This window comes from Adiantum capillus-veneris, chromosome 29 (assembly GCF_014529385.1).
Source record: "Adiantum capillus-veneris isolate H3 chromosome 29, ASM1452938v2, whole genome shotgun sequence".
NCBI classification, from domain to species: domain Eukaryota; kingdom Viridiplantae; phylum Streptophyta; class Polypodiopsida; order Polypodiales; family Pteridaceae; genus Adiantum; species Adiantum capillus-veneris.
Genome location: NC_140959.1, coordinates 46,652,384 through 46,666,294, shown reverse-complemented (window position 1 = coordinate 46,666,294; position 13,911 = coordinate 46,652,384). Strand labels below are relative to the sequence as shown.

At 47.0% G+C, this 13,911-nt stretch overlaps 1 protein-coding gene across 3 annotated transcripts in view; it reads right to left on the bottom strand.

Annotated features, from left to right (window-relative positions):
• Positions 1-13,911, bottom strand: part of LOC147419140 (Zinc finger (CCCH-type/C3HC4-type RING finger) family protein) — a 56,726-nt gene that overhangs the window by 19,123 nt on the left and 23,692 nt on the right. The window lies entirely within an intron of this gene.

The following is a 13,911-nucleotide window of genomic DNA, read 5'->3' as shown; positions in this document are numbered from 1 at the left end:
TGTATTGACAAGTTGTTTTGATATTTCAGCCGATCAGATTTATTGGGATGTGTTGAGAGCCGCTGGACTTTCATGAGCCGTCCCATACATGCGATGGTTGCCATGCTTCATCCTCTCTACAGGTCGCCAGAGCTATGGAGTGATACCTTGCTCAGCACAAAACATTCAGAGTATGTTGGGCTCATGTTTTCAAAGGATGATCAGCTTGGGATAGACAAGGAATTCACCAACTACATGAATGGCATTGGCGCTTCTTTCACGAGAGCAATTTCTTTGAGGAAGGAAGCCACAAAGTATCCTTTAACGTGGTGGCACTCGTATGGGAGAGTTGGTCTTCCCAACCTCTCACGCATTGCTCTTCGTATCCTTTCTCAGGTTAGGAAACTGCCATCCATGATTCCATTGTATATACTATTTTAAACTTTTTAACTTCATCTTTATATTACTTGACACTTGTCACTGTCCTAATTTTGTGTGCATTGATGATTGCGCTCTTGCTTGAGCACTGAGCAGGATTGCTCGGCTGGAGCATGTGAGCGCAATTGGAGTGCTTACTCTCTCATACACACGAAGATTCGAAATCGCCTTAGCACTTCTCAGTTGGAGAAGTTGGTGTATTGTAGAGCCAACATGAGGCTCGTGCGGAGTTACCATTCTTTGGGGCAACCCAAACAAGTAAATTATCTTGATGTTGGCCACTTTAAACTCAACTTGCAAGCATATGCCATAAATAAGTCATTTTAACTTTATTTTACCCTTCAACAGGTTGATGCGACAGAGCTGAAAACGGTAGATGATCCTAGAACAGAGGAGGTGGACCGACAGATTAGAGATGTGCAGGAGCAGATTCTCAGAGAGCTGCATAGAGAGCTCGAGAGCGTGGATCGTCGTGTGACTAGATCACGTGCACGAGCTCTTAGCCTTCCTCTATGCACGGTGGGAGGAGATCCGGACACTGTGAGACGAGAGAGTATTCGCAGGGGGAAGCTTCCTATTCACTCCAATCGCAGGCGAGCGAATGAAGCTGTTGCTAAATTGGCTTTATCTTACAGAAAAATAATCCTAAATGAATTATTGGATTTATAAGTGAGAGGGTTTTCTCGCTTGGAACACCAAGAAAAAATAATTCTAAATGAATTATTGGAATTTTAAGTGAGAGGGCTTTTCTCACTGGAGAGATCCGAGTACAGAGGATTCCTAGTGCGTCATTCAAAGTAATGACGGGAGCACTGAGAACGGGAATATCTGTAAGGCCACCAGGAACGGGTACTTCTGATGCGTCACATCGGATGGGTGACAGGGAGCATCGGAAAGAAGTATCCGACCATCCGGGAACGGACATCTCTGATGCGTCATAGGATGGGTGACATAGAGCATCGTGAAGGAGATTGTACCGTAAGTTCGGTAGGAAAGGACTAGGTGATGGGTATTCCTGATGCGTCACAAGGTGGGTGACGGGTGCATCGAAAAGGGAATATCCATAGTCGGGAGGAAATTCCGAACTGTGTTAGAATTGTGCACAAGGAAAAGCAAGCACTTGAATGAAGATGGGTTCAGAGGAAACTTTGAGGAAAAACAAATGCTTTCTGAGAAAGCGGGATTGCTTTTCGGGAAAGCAGACGCTTTCCCGCGAGGAAGTTTATGTTTGCATTGCAATTGTGCATGTGATTGCATCCAGGGACGCCTGGGAAGTGCTGTGAAAGCATTGTTTTTAACTTATAAGGTTTTATTGAGTTTTTGGGCAGGTTCAGACTATTTTTTAAAATACGTCGGCCGCCCATTTAATAAGTGGACAGCCATCTGATAAATAAGGCAACAGATCAGCCAGCGTTTTCTCTCTCTTTTTCTGGCAGAATGGAAAAAAAAAAATGAAAAAAAATTATTATTATTAAAATAAAAATAAAAAAATAAAAAAACGGCCGCGATCTCTACGCAAGCAGCTATTCGTGCCTATAAAAGCATCACATGCCCTCACTCAGAGGGGAGGACCAATCTTTGCAAGAAGGAGATGCTGCTGCAGATTTCAGCCGTAAAGAAGACGTTGCCGGTGATGCCCATGGTTGCCCCAAGTGTACCAGATGTCGCCAAGACCCAGTGCGCGAGTTCCCTCGCGAACCCTCGCAAAGAAGTGCCTACGAAGCGTGTTTCCATCGCGACAAGTTGCTGTTTTTCTCTGTTTTCAGCCCATAAACGTCGTAGACGGGGCTGATTTACAAGAAGGAACCCGAGAACACACCTCTTTTGTGTGTAGGATTGGAAGAGAGGATTTTCTATGGAGAGATCTCTTCCAAGGAATTGCTTTTCGAGAATCGTCGAGCGTCGAGACTTTGAAGGTAACGATATTCATGTTCTGGTCTTTGAGTATTTGATTGCAGGTGTACTTCCTCTTCGTGAGGGAGTAGGAGCAGAGGAAGGCATGAGCCTCTGCAGGAGAAAAGCGCTCTGAGGAACTAGAGCCAGATCAGCCCAAGGGTTTCGTACCCGAGTTTGGGAAGTAGATCCACGGATCGGAGAGAGGTAGTCTCTCAAGTTGTGATCCAGAAGTTGGGATTCCCAAGTAAGGACTTCGTGTCCGGGAAAGCAGAGTTGTTCTGCGGGAAGAGGACTCTGAAAAGAGAGTTGGAAAAGAGTTGCAGGGATGCCATGCCCTGAGTCTGGAAGGTGAGATCCAGAGGCGAGAACCTTGATTCTCGAGGAATTGGAATAAGGAACGGAAGTTCCTTGGAATAGGGTTTTGCCCTAGGAATTGGAAGCTGAGGCTTCCCGGAACCATCAAGTCTTATACTAGAACGAATGTGGTAATACGTTCGGTTCAAGTGCTTGTATAGACTTCTCCTCAGTAATAAAGATACTATTACGGGGGGGGGACCAGCCCATCTTCTGGTCCCCAGTACTGTGTCGATCTTCTCACTCTCTATCTCTCTCTCTATTTATTTCTCTCTATATCCTCTAGCTTCAGTAATAAGTGATAAATCCTATTTATCCGAATGTATTTTATATTGTTATGCGCTCCCGTTTGTGACAGAAGCTATCGGCTCATCCATGCAGAGATTGCTGATATGCCTGAGGAGGCTTGTGGTGCAGAGGTGCTTGTACCAGAGTTGACATATGCTGAGCCTGACCCTGAGTTTGATGAGGAGGGCAATGTCCTTGATGATGGGGGCTTGCTCTCTACTGACGATTCATCTTCCGCATCTGACACAGACTTTTGAGGCTGCATATCTTAGTGCACACTGGTGACTGCATGCTTTGGAGGGCAAGCTACAGTAGACTTTTATTGTTATTATGGCATTGTAGTATTTCACAGTACTTTGTTTTTGGATCTTGATTCAGTTTGTATGGTATATGCCGACTTCTGGCTGATGCCATGGACATGATGTTTGTAGTTGTTATTTGGTTTTATGATTTATGGTCATTGGTTTTCTCATTGAGTATTGAGTCTTGAGTCATTAAGTTTTATGATCAATATGTTCATTTTAAGCATTGTATTGTTAATGAGGCTGAATTTTGAAAGGTTTCTGAACTTAAATTTAGTGTAATTATCTTTTTTTACAAATGGTACATACCTATCACATACCTAAAGGTTGGTTCAGTACAGAAGTACGTTCCGTACGTACCTAAACCGTACCGTACACTACGTACCTTTCCACCTTGGCGCCTCCACTGAATTGAACTTCGGGTCTGAGGTAGAACGAAAGAGGTAATTTGGCCTGTGCCAGACACTGGAATCTCATGGTTGTCACCCATAGTGACGGTCTGCCCGTGAGTCTCCCTGAGAGAGCTAAACCATGACTGTTGGGGAGTCATGTGAGTGGTGGCTCCACTGTCAACAACCCAAAGTACCTGACTGCAATGTAGCAAGAGCGTGGTCCGTCGTCACGACAAGAGCGGTCCCCGCCGTCTCGTGAGAGGCTACAACTGCAGTCGAGGCTGTCTGTCTCTCCCTGTTGGCCTCGTCTTGCTTCTTTCTGCATTTTGATTCTCCGTGCCCTTTCTTGTGGCAATGGTAACATTCGATGTCCTTGTTCGTCTTCTTCTTCTTCTTACCTTTACCTTTCTTGTTACCTACTTGAACTATCAAAGCTCCTTCTGCATCAACAGCACCTCCAGCTCGGAATGCGGAGTGCCCCTCAATATGTCTAAGGGAACTTGGAAGGGAGAATCTCGTCCCGAGTGGGAAAAGAGGCACGTCCAGATGTGAGCAAACTCTGAAAATAGGGATCAAAGCGTGGGGGAAGCTTGAATAGTAAGAGACCAGCCATGCGTGCTGAGGTGATGTCGCCTCCAGCAGAGACAAGGTCGTCCCAAAGTTCCCGCATGCGGCAGGTCAACCCATCAAGTGAGTTGAAATCCTTGAGCTGGAGGTTGTACAACTCCCGTTCAAGTGTGATCTGTCTGGCAAATGAGGTCTCCACAAACTGGTCAAGAATCCGTCTCCACAATGGATGTGCATGCTCCTCTTTGGAAACTTTCTTCGTGATGCAGTCCGAGAGGTTCATCATAAGAAAGGTAAAGACCCGTATGTCCCGATCCACCCACACGTCGATCTGGGCCTTAGTGGCGATGGGAAGGGAAGGCTGAGTACCCGAATAGGTGAAATCATTCAACCATTCCCAGAGTCGATGGTAGGCAATGATTGTGCAGACTCGTGTCCACACAGAATAGTTGTGTAAATCCAACTTCTTCTCCTCAGCAAACTGGGTGAGGGCATAATTGTTGGATGTAACGTTGGCAAATGGCAATGCTGACGTAGTCACAGAAGTGGAAGTGGACGTAGTCGCAGAAGACGTAGTAGCCCCGTTCTGGGACTATTGTTGTTGTCCCTTCTACTTCGTAGTCGACATATCGCGTGCTCAGAGAGAAGTCTCAAAGGTAAATCGAAAAGATCGCAAGTCGTCAATGAAGGTACCGTTCCCAAGGCTGTAGCAGTCCAAGATAACCGCACGGATAACCATCGGATGGTGTCCTGACGAGTAAGGGATGGTTCAACCGCACAAGAGGTAAAAATCCAGCGTGCTGTCCGCCCAAAAAACGTTGCAAAGGGTGTTGAAAATGCTGCTGAAATAGAGATTTCAGCGTGCCTGTACGCCACCTGGGTCGGTGCAAGAGCGTCGCAGAGTGTCAGAGTAGAGGGTTCTCTCACTTTTCAGCCGTCAAGGAGTTGAAAATAGAGAAAAAAACAGCAAGTGATAAGTACCGAAAATGGTGCCGATTGGGTGTAGATACCTGTCCAAGGTGTAGATCTGCACGTTCCAAGGAGTGTAGAAGACTCCTTGGCCGCTCCCATAGGTGCACGCGTTTTGTCCGCAAATCACCAAAAACACCAATAAAACATGGAAAAAAAGATCTATCTAAAAACGCTAGGTGTTGCTAAAACGCTAGCAAATGTTCCGTGCCAATTTGGTGCGAGTCTACTGTTGCAGGAGGGAAGCGCTAGGGAAGGATGTAGATCAAGGCCAGCCAGATGCAAAAACGCCAGGCAGAAGTTAAAAAACGCTCGATTTTTGCAAAAATGCTGTTGGTCAAGAAAAAGCTATATACCTTCATAAGTTAAGAATAGTCAGAACTCACGAATTATAAGAGAGAATAAAGCACTCATAAAACTATAAAAGCAAGGGACACACGAAAAGAAAAGAAAAACAAAAACAAACAAACAAACTAACTAAATCACTTTGTTTGCTACGAAACAAAACATTATTAACTTAAAAATGTTTTTAGAAAAGACATGTGTAAAATAAGTTGACGCAACTTACTTGGCTTTAAACAAGTACTCAACTTTAAGCAAAAAAAAAAAAAGGATAAGACATCTTAAAAACTTAATCCTAGAAATCAAACTTCACACAACAACTTATAACGGAACACATTCTTAAGTCCTCAGGTAAGCTAAATATGAAATCGAAAAATGAATACTACTACAAACCTACGAAGAGCAAAGAACCAAACTTGACAATATGTGATCTCAACTTCACTGCTTGTCCAAACAGGAAGAATAAGATTATCACCTTTATCATGCATAGCTTGGACAACAGCTATGACATCCCTACTCACGTCGTGCCCAAGAGTAGGTGCAGGTTTATATAGAGGCCATTCATGCTTTGAACGTACTCTACAAAACCAACGAGCTGAGTTTCTATCACCCTCCGGAGGTGATGGGCATACTCAGCCATGATAAAGGCTAGCAATTGTCCACCTATAGTGAAAATACTAGAAGCGCTAAAGATCAAAACAACAACATAAGGTGTTATTAAGTCAAACAATAAGTGGGCTTTTTAGCTCCCCACTTCTATTGAATTTACTACTGATTATCTTGAACATTCCAAAGGAAGAAACACTAAAAATAAAATTACTACGATGCAAAAATGAACTAACTTTTTTCATGATTCTTTTGAATGAGTATCCTTTTTCAACTAGTAAAGAAATAAGATGGCAAGATTGAACAACAAAAGTAGATTTACTAGAACAAAGACGAGAAAATCTAAATAGTTGAGAGCAAATGACACCGTACTTAGCTAAGAGAGACATGTTCGAAGAAATGTAAGGCATGCGGATGATTTTTAGATTGGCATATTCTATTTCAAGGCGCTTATCATAGATATCTACTTCTAATCCCAAGGGAGTCTGAAAAATCTTAAGGTCTAAAAAGGCACAACAATCACTATTTGTGGTACAGTTAAGTTCACAAAACTCCTTGGGATAAATTCCTCCGCCTATAGAACTCGAATTCAAGTACATAAAATCTTGAAAAGAAGGAACGTCAGGGACAAAAAGATCATCTACAAAGCGTCTTACATTGCATAACTTGTGCAAAAATATTGGGCAAGTGTTAGCAAGGACAAGACGCTCCATAAAATCAAACTCATAAGTAAAAAGATAGAAATTAGCAAGAAAAACAGCACAATTGGTGCCCATAGGGATACCAATTGTTTGCTTGAAAAGAGAGTCGCCGATGGTTATATATAAATTGTCCAAAAGAAAATCTAACCAAGATATGATGTCAATGTCATCTACAATCCTGGTGAAGCTCTTTCTTCCTTTGTCTACATCTACATTCTTATTTTTCAGCCATAAGAAGTTCAAGTTCAAGGCTGACTTTTCTACTAGCAATGCCTTGTACCTATCCTTCTCAAGCTTGTACGCAAAAACTTTTGAAATAAGAGACTTGACTCTAAATTTAAGGTCCTCCAAATTTAGCTTCATGTATAGCGTTGTAAAGTCAAAAGTTTGGAGACATAAAGGAGAAGATTTCTCCTTAAGGCTTCTTGAAGAGTTCAAAAACTTTAAAACAGGAATCACGCCTACTGAATCACTTAAAATCCAACCTGAATCGGTAGGTACGTCTACTTCCTTTAGTATATTATTCCACAATTCATTTACGCTAGGTAAAATGGCTTTGAAACAATAACTAAGCCATTTGGAAACCTCGGTCAAAGAGGTGTTACAAGAAGCAGCTATAAATCTAGGCTTTATAGGGTTCTTGTGGAACTTCCAAACGGTATATAAAAAAGGTAATTTAGGCTGGCACTTGAAACCAAAAGACTTACAAAAGTCTTGATGTTTCAAGATAACCTCTTGCATTGAAAGATCACAATCACTGTAAGTCTGAGAGTTTACTGCACGTAACAACAAAGTTATTAGAGCACTTATCTACATAAGAGATTACAAAATCACGATGAAATTTCCTAAGAGCATCACGATCAGAAGAAGATAAGCTATTCCTTCCTGAAGGAACGTTCTGAGAGCAAGATGCTAATTTCAAAGAAGCTTTCTTGAGGATTACAGACTTCCAATGGATAAAAATACCTTGAACTCCTAAAGACTCCTCAAACTTTACTACGAAACTAGAAATTCCTTTTTCTATGGCTTTGAGAAGGCAAGAGTCGTTTGAAGAAGGAAGCCTATATTTGGTACCTCTTGAGAAAAGGTCTTTCAAGGAATCCGAAGGAAGGATAGAACAATCAGCAGTAACTACATGACCCAAAGCTCCACTTACGTAAGAAGAAAAGACAGATTTACTACAAGGGCAATCAATACTTGAGATTGCAAGCCTCTCTTGCTTTTTAAGATTACGTCCTATGTCACTATAGTTGAAAGCTTTTTGTCCTAAAGTTTTCACATATTTGAAAGCTACGACAGGATGGTTCCATACCTTTCTCGCACAGCTTCTTGAGATCTCAAAATAGAGCTTAATCCAATCTTGTCCAAGTCAGGGGAGGTAAAGATAGTTATCAACAAATCTTTCTTTCCAACCAAGGGATTTTTCAGACTAGGACATTTGGACTTCAAAAATTTGCCTAATAGTACTCGAAGTTGGGTACTATGAGACTCTCTTAGCTCCAAATCTTCATAAGAGTAGTTCTCAAGGGTATACAAGAGCTTAAATAGGATCCTTATATTATACCTTTCAAATATTTTATAAGAAAAAGAACCCAATTCCATGGCTCTAGATAGGTAAATCAATCTCCGTTTGAAATCTCTATAAGAAAAAATTCTATGGTTAGAAGGGTCATCACTCTCAATTCTAGAGATTGAAGCCCTGGGGAGACCTTGTACTCTACTAGAAATAGTGTTGTGCAAAACAACTGGATTGATTTCAAAACTGCTAGCGCCAGCTTCTGGGAGGAGGGATCGATGAAGATTCTTTGTTCTTGGCGACTGATACCATGTGAGAGTGAGCAACGGAAAGAATGTGAGCAACGCGCAACGAAAACGCTGGAGAGAGAGAGAGAACACAAGTGCTCTGCAAATGATGCTCTCAATACACAATCTCAATGACTACAAGACCCTAGCATTCTAATTATAGAATCTTTTTTTTTTTTGAGAAAAAGATCCTTCTATTAGTTAATGAAAACTGCCCATAGGGCTACATCCACCTCTGCAAGAGAGGGCTACAACAAGCATGATGGGGAGACTCTCCCAGTGAAAAAAAACAGCATATGTACAATGGGGCTAAATCAAGAGATGGGAGGAGGGAAAAGCCACACAGGTGGACAGTAGTGCCATCTGAGCACCCCCTGGACCATGGAGTAGAACGGCCCAGGGCGCCAGAGTCGAAGGAAAGCCTCGCGGCGCTCCCGCATGCGGTCGGAGCTGCCCTGTAGTCCCTCAAGCTGTCCTCTGAGAGTATGGATCAACTCTAGCCAAAAGTCACGAACAGTCTCTGCTGGTGGTACAAGGCGAGCCTCAAAGATGCGGAAACAACGGGCCCGCCAGATGAACCAGAGAGCTAGGCCGCTGATGAGCTCCCAACACTCCGCTCTCTCACTGCTCCACTCCTGTGGAGTAAGGTCTGTAGCAGGCTGGAGTGTAGGTCGACCCCCCTGTATCACTATCATCCTGCTGGTGGAAGATAGCTCAAACTGAAGTGCCGGGCCCGTGAGGGTGGACCAAGCCGCTGCCCCCCAAGTGTACTGTCGAGCCGTGGAGAGGGCAGGCATCAGCCGAAGAACTCGTAGCCACACCTGCTGGGCCGAGGGACAGTCCCAAAGACAGTGACGCTGACTCTCCACCAACTGGTCACAGGCTGTACATGCGGCCGAGAGACCACTATGTACAAGCCAGCTCCCTACTGCTGTGGCTCTGTGTGCAACCAACCACTGGAACAAGGTGACGCGCCTCGGCTGTCTGGAGTCCCACAGCCTCTGCCAAAAAGCTGCCAAGAACTCAACTGTGAGACCCTCCTCCTGCCAATGACGTGCTGCAGCGGGACGGGCCTCACTCTGTGCTGCAAGTATATGACGTCCAAGCCGAACAGTGTACTGAAAGAAAGGGACTCCCGGGCGGTCTGCAGAAGAGAATGGGTCCCTCCATAGCCACTCACCAGGATCCCACTGTACTCGTGCCAGTGGACAGCACTCCCAAGCCCATAGCCTCCAGTGTCCTGTCTCAAGAGCTGCTGGGTCAGGGTCTATGACGCAAGTCCTCCCACAGATGCCCACAACTCGGATCCTCTGGAAACAACACTCTGCTACCTACGGGGCCTCTACTGCAACTCTCTGTAGTCGTCCCCCACCCTGAAGCTCGAAGAACAGGGTTGGGACAGTCTCTGAGCAAGCCCTGACTAAAATGAGAACCTCCAGTCGTGTGAAGGCTCCCATCCACCGGGGTGCTACTGGCTCGAGAGGCGTGAGCCAGTCAGCTGGAACTGACTCTGAGATATCCTGACACATGCTCTGAACCCCTCTCATGCCCTGTAGCTGGACAACCTGCACCTCCTCTGACAAACCTGTGAACTCTAGCCAGTCACCTAGAAAGCGCGCTGGACCTGCTGCCATGGGACCCCAAGAAACATGAGGCCTACTCCCAACCAAGTGGCCTCGCTGAGTGCTAACCATGGGGTTCCAGACGAGGGGCTGCCGTACGCGCTCCTCCGTGCACGTCGGCTGTCTCTGCTCTAGGCCACGCCGTAATAGCTCCCAAGAACGAAGCAGACTCACAGCGAATCGGTCCTCCAGTCTCCTGCTCAAACCAACTCGACGCAACTCTGTAAAGATCCATCTGGTCGAAGGTTGCCAAGGGCCTCCTGACTGAGGCACCCTGGCACGAAGCCTCTGCAACAAGAACTCCTTCCAAGGCTCCTCGCCTGGAAGAAGTCCTCTGACGACGAACTTCCCAAGAAGGGCTCTGCTCTGCTGTGCTGGATCAATGATCCCAAGCCCTCCCTGAGAACAAGGAAGTGTGATGACCGACCAAGCCACCTTGGCTCGGGCAATCTGAGTGTCGCGACCTGACCAAAGGAAGTTCCTGATCAGCCTCTGTACCTGGCTGATGCAAGAACTCGAGAAGATCCAGCAAGAAGTGATGTACCACATAGTCGCCAACAACACCTGGTTGGCAACTACTACTCTACCAGCCAGCGAAAGTCGGGCTGAGCTCCAATGTAACAGCTTTCTCCTGATGGACAGGAGAAGAGGAGCAATCTGCTGCTCGGGGGACAAATCCAAACCAACCTGACAACCCAAGTACCGAACTGTAGTCCCTGGAGGAATCCACCTGAAACCCTCTCCTGGCATCCAATCTGGCACAGGAGCACTACCAACCGAGAAAGCCACTGTCTTTCTCCAGTTGATCAGTGCGCCCGATGCACAGCAGAAGGTCTCCAAAGCCTGCCCACATCTGTGTAAATTGGCCTCCTGGCCCTCTAAGTACAAGGCTGAGTCGTCGGCAAACTCAGCGTCCAGAAGCTCATCTCCCCGTAGAGGGAGTGCTAAGCCCCTCAAACCAACCTGCTGTGACACCAAAAATCTGCTCATCGCCTCCGCATAGAACAGAAAGAGAAAGGGGGCAAGAGGACAACCCTGTCTGACCGATCGTGTGAGCATGAAGCGCTCACCTCTACCTCCTGCCAAAAGCACCTGACTGTGAGCCTGTCTGTACAAAGCTGACACCCCTCTGATCCAAGCCTCTGAGAAGCCCATCCTGCGTAGCGTGCCCTCTAGAAAGTCCCAGTCGACTCTGTCGTATGCCTTCTCAAAATCGAGAAGAAGAATCACAAGGTCCTCCCCACGGAGCCGTGCAAGGGCAGAAGCCTCCCAAAAAGTGAAGATGTTGTCAAGGATACTGCGTTCCTTGACAAAACCTGTCTGAGTCCCATGTATAAGGCTCTCCAAAAGTGGCTGAATCCTCAAACTCGGAGCCTTGGCAAGAATTTTGTAGGCTGAGTTGAGAATGGTGATGGGGCGCCACTGTCGAATCTAATCCAAGGAGCCACCCTCCTTTGGAATGAGGTAAATCAGGCCCTCACTCATGCTATCCGGCATCACTCCTGTGTGCAGAATGTACTGAAAGGCACTACAAAGATCTGGGCCAAGCAGGTCCCAGTACTCCAAGAAGAAGCTGGGAGTCAGCCCATCCTCACCTGGACAGCTACCACGAGGGAGGGCCCTAAGAGCCGTGTGCAGCTCCTCAAGCTGAAGAGGTAACTCAAGCCTCTGCCGCATCTCCTTAGTCACAAGACAGGGCATCTGTGCCCAAACCTGCTCCCTGCATGCATCCTGTCTCTCTGACTCGGGCTCAGCCGACAGTAGCTCACGGTAAAAGTCAGTAACGACTGCACGCATATCCTCAGGCTCACAAACAACTGACCCATCGGGTCTCCTCAACTGATTGACCTTGGCATGCGAGTGCCGAGGTCCCACTGTCTCAAAAAAACCACCTGTCACCCTGTCACCCACCTGAGTCCACTGAGATGCCTGTCGATGAAAGGCAAACTCATGGCGCCTCTCCTCTGTGCAAGCAAGCTCCTGTCGAGCCTGCTGTAACTGCTCCTCCAACCATGGACTGTCTGGATGCTGCTCCTGCATCCTCTGTAGTGAAGCAATGCCTCGTCTGAGACGCTGCTCCTCCTCTCTCGCTGCAGCCCGTCGAGCCAGAGACTCCTGGAGAAAGAAGTGGCTAAGCTGAGCTAGGCCTGAGGCCACTCTGTCTGCAGGTGGAGCCTGGCTGTCCATGCCCTCTGTCCATAGAGCCTCGACCCTCTCTCTGAGTGTTGAGTCCAACAAGACCCGCTCTGGGATGCGAAGCATCGTGCTCCCACTCCTCTGCCTATCTGCCACTGTGAGAATCATTGGTGCATGGTCCGAGAAAGATGTCCCTGCCAGGATGCCCACTGATCCCCCCAAGTCACTGAAGTGGTCACTATTGTAGAAGCGATCTATGCGCGATAGATTCACTCCTCCCACTCTGCGGTCCGATCTAGAGAAGGCAAGACTCTCTGGAGGCCTCACAAAGCCAGAATGCTGCCATGTATCCGAGACCCTCAGCGTCATACAAAACCTCTCCCAAGCTGCTAACTCGACTCCATGCACAGTAGCATGGCTGCCTTCGATCCTATCAGAAGGGTCCTCCAACATGTTGAAGTCCCCTCCTACACACCACTGGTCAACCTGTGGCAAAGACTCAACAATCTATGACCAAAACTCTGCACGAGCACTCGCCACATTGGGCGCATAGATGTTCAGGAAACCCACAAGGCTACCCTGAACCTGCATAGTAATCCACTGAGCCCTGCCTGGTACAATAATCCCTCTGCCCACAATGGCCTGCTGTAGTGAGTCCGCAATAGTCATACATACCCCACCCTGGATGCCTCCAGGTCCAAAAGCAGCTGACCAAAAGGTATCATAGCGTCCACGCAAAATCTGACCACATCGCCGAATGCGGCTCTCAGACAAATGGTGCTCCTGAAGCATAAGGAGATCAATCTCTCCTCCCACAAGGCAACGTTGAAGCTCCTAACGCAATCGGCCCCGCTGTCGCTGAAACTGGGGCCCACCTAGTCCCTGCACGTTCCACGAGACGATCCTCATGGGGAGCGAGAGAGAACAGATGCTGCCGCAGCAGCAAGACGAGCTATCTTCGAAGCAGGCTTGGATGGGGAGTAATCCGCATCCGAGCGTCCTCTAGATAGGCGAGACTGCAGTGAGTGCCTGGTCCAAGCCCAAGCAGAGCGAGCCGTGCGTAAAGCAACCTCCTCTGTCCAGGAGTCCTCATGAATGAATACATAGCAAGGCAAACACTGCGTATCAGCAAAAAAGTACACCACAATGTGTCTACATCCTGCTGAGTCTGGGGGTGTCACCGCAAACTTGGCCAGTGGCCACAACGTCTGCAGCAAATCTGTAACGCCAAGTTCTCCCATGTGGTGAGAGAACTCGAGAACCTGTGTATGCAACCATCCCACCACTGAGTCGAGGGACCACTCTGTCTCAGTCCTGCCACAGAGGGGGAAGGAGAAACCAACTGCTGAGTCCAAGGCCTCTGTCCCCCTAGCGGCGAGGAACAAAGCGTGGACTCTGAAGCAGGCTGCCTCGTGGTCTGCTGCGGAGTCGCCAAGAAAACGAGTAAACCCGTAATCGAAGAAATCCCAGCGGCGTCGGAGGTCAATGCTCGTCAAACCACGTGGGATAGCTGCAA